Source organism: Chenopodium quinoa, unplaced genomic scaffold (genome assembly GCF_001683475.1).
Source record: "Chenopodium quinoa cultivar QQ74 unplaced genomic scaffold, ASM168347v1, whole genome shotgun sequence".
Taxonomy (NCBI): Eukaryota; Viridiplantae; Streptophyta; class Magnoliopsida; order Caryophyllales; family Amaranthaceae; genus Chenopodium; species Chenopodium quinoa.
In genome coordinates this window covers 403343-409202 of record NW_018742733.1, presented here as the reverse complement: position 1 = coordinate 409202, position 5860 = coordinate 403343, and the positions used below count along the sequence as shown (strand labels likewise).

Below are 5860 nucleotides of genomic sequence, written 5' to 3'. Positions count from 1 at the left end.
ACAAAATATTATTTGTTTTTTTTTAATTTATTTTTTATTTATTTAGAAAGACACAGGAGCAAGTGATGAAAATCGATCCCAATATCCCGTGGAACCGGATGGGAAGCCCTAACCATCTAGCTCTTACTCAAACCATCTAAGCAATCCCTCACTTTAACCAAATATTAGTAGCTGGAGCCTAGCGTAGAAAAGGCCCGCTACAAATATGTGGTCAAACCTTATTGACCTTAACGGGCTCAAGAAAAGCCAGTTACTGTGATGCCGCTTAGAGTCTTAGTTCTAAAAACACGCTCGCCTAGCCTTTTCGGTTCTATTCATCCTCTTTAATTTGTAGACCATCTCATTTTATCTTCTTCAACAATTCGTATGAACAAATCAAATTTCGAAAAAAACCCTTGTCGGCCTTACCACCCATGTCAAAGTCACCAATTGCATCAGCGTTGATCTGATGTGGAGATCACCGGAGTTACAATTTTTCTCGGCTGATTAAATCAATCGAGGTGGTTGTTTTTCGAAGGATCCTAATGTAATAATAATCGGCGTTGATCTGATAATCACCAAAGCTACTCCTTCCATGCATGATTTCAATCATAATTGCTATTTGTAATTTGATTAATTTTGAATTGGATTGAATTCAACAAAAGTACTTTCCATCGAGGTTCAAGGTGAGGTATGTAAATTTTCGAATTAAATCCCTTGTAAATATCCCTTTTCTTAATTAAAAAAAATCCCTAAAAATTGAATTGAATTTTGTTGTTGTCAGTTACTTGATTTGTTTGAATTAAAAATGCATGATTAAAAAACCTAATAAAAACCAATAAAATTAGGTTTCATGAATAATTTCAAATTAATTAAAGAAAAATTGAATGCGTTGGGGATTTTGTGGTGCTGTTTTGTTTTTACAATCTTATACAGGAGTATAAACATTAATTATTACACATACTTGTATTTTATTAGCAATCAGTAACCTAAATTCCCCATAGATTGCATTGTATATTGAATTCGAATTCATATTGTCATTAATAATTAAAGTTCATTTCTTATTTCTGCATTATTTTCCTGAATTACAGGCAGAATATCTTCCATCTCAACAAGGTCAAGGGTCAAATAAAATTTCAAATTTTACAGGTAAAATTTTCAATTTTCTTACTTTATTTAAGAATTATATTGGAAAAATATTTAACTTCTTACTCCGTAGTATTTAGTGTTTGACTGCTATATTTTTGTTGCTGTTGTGGTGCGGTTGTGTGCGAGTGTTATGTGTGTCAGTATATTAGTACGCTCGAACCAGAAAATTGTGCTACAACAATAAATAATAATAAAAAAAAACTGATACATTGTTGTCATTCTCCTGCCTTTTTGCTTCAGTTGTAAGTACTAGCCTTTTCATGGTTACCTTTTCACAATGAAGGATTAAAGGATTAAGTTGCTGAGTTGTATGTACTATATCTAAGTGTTGTTAAATACTTGGTATGTAATAGAGTAGCAGCTGGGAATCTAGAGTTCTAGGCCTTGTGATAGGGTGTTACTCATACTTCTATATAATTTTCTGATGTTGTTTCAGCAGTTGGGAAACTAGACCTTGTGATAGTGTGATACTAACACCTTTGACATTATTTTTAAGTTGTTTTTTCCTCCCTGTTGCTATGTTCCAAGTAGTCAAGTAGTTGCAACAAGATTAGCTGTGTTGATTTTATAGTGTATCTATTGATTTTGAGTTCTGATCTTGCAAGTAAGATTCATGTGAATAATGTTTTTCGTGGTCTAGTTTGTGATTGTATAACTTTCAATTTGAGGGTAGGGGTACTATAACCTGGTCCTGTAACCCTATTAAGTACCAAAAAAAACTATTGGATCAACCGAAATTTTATGTGATTATCGCAAAAAACTAGACCAAGGTAAATCTGAATGGCAATTAATCTTGTAGAATGTAAGGTTGATTACTTCAAAAGTTTTTTTTTTCTTGATTGTTTGTGTTTCTTGCTTTTTCAGAAACCAAAAATCAATGGGCTTGTGATGATCCTTCTCCTCTTGTTATCTACAACCTTCTGTTATAGTAGCTTCGATTATGGCCTATTGAGCAGCGTAAGTCTCAAAGACTCTAACTTCTACTTTTCTTTTTCATTCAATTGTTTTATGCAAAACGATATTAGCAATCTTATGAAAATTATTGTTGATAGATTTAAAACATAAGTCCACTTTCCACTTTGGCTTTCAAGAGTAGAATACATGCACTATCTTTGGTTTGCTCTTCTTAAATAAAAATTTTAGAAAAATATTGATGTAGGTTACTTTGTCGTGTTTGCTTCCAAAGAATAATTGCTTAGAGTATTTACTTTCCTAATAGAAGTACCTCATTCATGAAAATATTGAGAATGTAATTAATTTGGTTATGTTTTTTAATTTGGGGTGTCTAATTGGAGCTTTGGACACTAAAGTCCATATTATGTGAGCGTCCCGCGCCTCTCTTTGCTGCGCCCCCCCCCCCCACCCCTCCAAAAAAGTAACTTACATTTTATCTTACAATGAAACCTTGACTTAATTAAGTTATCTCAAGTTAAATAAATTCCTCACGTTAGATGATTAATGAAAATATTATATCTTGCAGTTTTTCCTTGTCATGATGCTTTCATTTTTTAGAGTTAAAGATGCTTTCATATCATTCTATTGTTGTATTATGTTGTTATATCGAAGAGGTTGATTCTTCAGTTTGGTGCTTGTTCAAGAGAGATGATAATATCCCTATTTCTCTAGATTTAAACTATATCAAGAGTGAGGCAAAAATATTGTCCATATCCTACGCCTCAAGGGTTTTTATTAACCACTCGTGATTTGATCTTGTGTTGCACATTTATCATTAGATTCTCAATACCGGTATTTTTTTTCTTATAAAGTTTTGTAGCAATTTCCTAGCAGGAACCTCTAGCCACAAGCCGAAGCATATTGGAGTAATTTAATTTCTAGCTTAACTCGGATAAATATATGCTGAATTCTTTTACTACATTGTGAAATTTATGTCATGCTTTATCTTTGTTAAGAATTTGAATTATTTAAAATAATTTTTGATAACTATATTATTCTTTAACTTTGTTATTTAATTGGTATTACAGGGTGTAAAGTACATGGAAGTGAAATATATATTGAAGACAAAGACAAAGAGTTGCTCTATTCTTTGGACGTTACAACCCCTTCCTCTTGTACTGTAATAGATACAAACAATTAGTAGTACTAATAATGTACTAAATTGTGAATCCATTTAGGATCTTAAGGGTATAGACTATAGATACATGATGTAGTGATATTTCATTATATAATGTTTATGGGATTTAGATGAGTTTACATGTGCTATGTTATAAAATTAAATTACATCTATATTGATGTTCGGCTTACCTTTAGACTTATTGTTGTCTATTGTTGAGTTCACATGTTGATTCATTTTAACTTTTACCATGTTACTCTTTGAGATATTTGGCAACACATTTATATTATTACTAACAAATATAATAGGTTGTTATATATTATAACATAAGGAGATAGTTTTGAATTGTTTCCTAAGGTTGCAACAATTTTTACTTGTTGCCTTTGTACAATTGTTGCCTAAGCTGTCATTTAACCTTGGCTTTAGAATTGTTGATTTTGAATAAAAATGTGTTGCCTTATGAATAGACAACGGGGGCATAAACTACACCTCATATGTGATGCCTTAGCTACAAGGCAACACTTTTTTTTATATTAGGCAATGGTTTTTCAGTGTTCCCTTTGCTTAATTTTGTTGTAGTGGGAATGGGTTACTTTTAAGTTGTTTTGATGGGTAATTTTGAAAAAATTAGTGATTAGTAATCTTGTTAGTTTAGCAATTTTGAATAAATTAGATGAATTAAAGTAGTGAATACATTGTTTAGAAATTGTTAGTTCGATGAATGATGTGTTTTAGCTTATAAAATAAATTAGTGAATTGACATGTTATGAGAAAGAAATAGTACATACCTTTTATTTAACCTAATTTTTGTTTATTGTTTTAAATTAATAGATTTGTGAATTGAAGCACGAGTTTAGTTTGAGGACTACATATTGAGCTCAAGTGGGTAGTTGCTATATTGGTATGACTTATAAACTTTACTTAGCTATATTTCTTTCTATTTATCCATTTAATAAAAGTTTATTCATGAAATTGCAATTTGTGTATTGTTTAATTGCAAATAAATACAACAATATATAGAATACTTGCATCATCATATGCCTAGATATCTGTTCAAGGCTTTCTCATTAGGAGAAAGTCTTGAATAGTCCCCGGTTGGGACTGTTCTTGAATGTGTACTCTCACTTAGGTGGTGAATGTATGTTTTCTTTTCGATTTTAAGGAACATCTTGGCTTACCATTTCCTCACTATGTTCTCTGGGTACATATGTGGGTAATTAATTATCTACATCGTGTACTTGGAGAACTAGGGGAAATGCTGCCGAATTTTCCTTAAAATTGGAAAGTTGACATACATTCACTAGTGAGAGTAGACATTCAAGGATGAGTTAGGTTGGAGTGATAAGGACCCTTTGGAAACATGCATTTTTTCACTATATGAATGGTATATTCACGTTTTATACTTGAATTTGATTTACATAAAATATGTAGCAATTACACATTATTCATTATATGTTGCTATATATGTTTAGAGATAATTTACTAAATGGAGAAGGATCGTGGTTGGATGTATGGTAGACGCGATACATTGGAATTTTGGAATGGGGTTCAAGAGTTTTGCGAGAGGGCTTTAGCTTATCAACGCAAACTGGGTGGCAAAGGCCTTTATTGTCCTTGTATTGATTGTAATAATGTGAATGTGGTCGATAATGTTGAAATCATTAGAGATCATGTATTATGTCGTGGGTTTAGGCATTTATACCATGTGTGGATTTGGCACGGAGAAAGTGGAGAGTACAGTGGGGATCTTGATTGGAATGATGTGCGTGCTAGAAGCAATGAGATTCATGTGGACGAGGAATACGAGAATGATGACTATATTGTTGATAATGGTGAGGATGGAGCCGATGATGATCAGGCGGATGAGGTCGAGGATGAACAAGTGGATGAGATGTTGCATGGTGTTGAAGGTGGAGTGTTTGAGTTATTATCGGAGACTTCCAAAAAGCCTTTGTATCCCGAGTGCAAAAAATACTCCAAACTATCGGCCGTGCTAACACTTTTCAACATTAAGTCGAAGCATGGGTGGATGGACATCAGTTTTACTTCTTTGTTGACCGCATTAAGTGATATGTTTCCTGATGGTAATGAAATTCCTAAGTCTTACTATAACGCAAAGAAGCTCATGTGTCTCTTTGGTTTGGAGTATAAGAAGATACATGCATGTCCTAATGACTGTATTCTGTATCAAAATGAGTATGAACAACTGCAGGAGTGTCCACGATGCAAGTGGTCGCGGTACAAGCGCATGAGTTGCAATCCTGGCACGGAGGGACCTCCTGCTAAGGTGTTGTGGTATCTTCCCATTATTCCAAGGTTTAAGCGTCTGTTCTCAATACCAAAAGATGCTAAAAACTTGAGGTGGCATGCAGAGGGAAGAAAGAAAAATAGAATGCTGAAGCATCCAGCTGACTCTCCACAGTGGAGGAACATTGATTTGAAGTTTGAGGAATTTGGTAATGAAGTCAGAAATTTAAGGCTTGGGTTGTGCACGGACGGGATGAATCCATTTGGCACTCTTAGTACCCAACACAGCACATGGCCGGTACTTTTAGTGATTTATAATTTGCCTCCTTGGCTGTGCATGAAACGTAAGTATGTAATGTTTTCATTGCTAATAACTGGTCCTAAGCAACCTGGAAACGACATAGATGTTTACCT

The 5860-nt window shown here is 33.5% G+C and overlaps 1 long non-coding RNA gene across 1 annotated transcript; it reads left to right on the top strand.

Annotated features, from left to right (window-relative positions):
• Positions 1 to 265: 265 nt before the first annotated feature.
• On the top strand, positions 266 to 3390 carry LOC110723544. The gene is made up of 4 exons (XR_002511739.1): positions 266 to 670; positions 1071 to 1128; positions 1993 to 2085; positions 3111 to 3390. It is a non-coding gene; the product is annotated as an uncharacterized LOC110723544 (long non-coding RNA).
• The last annotated feature ends 2470 nt before the right edge of the window (positions 3391 to 5860 follow it).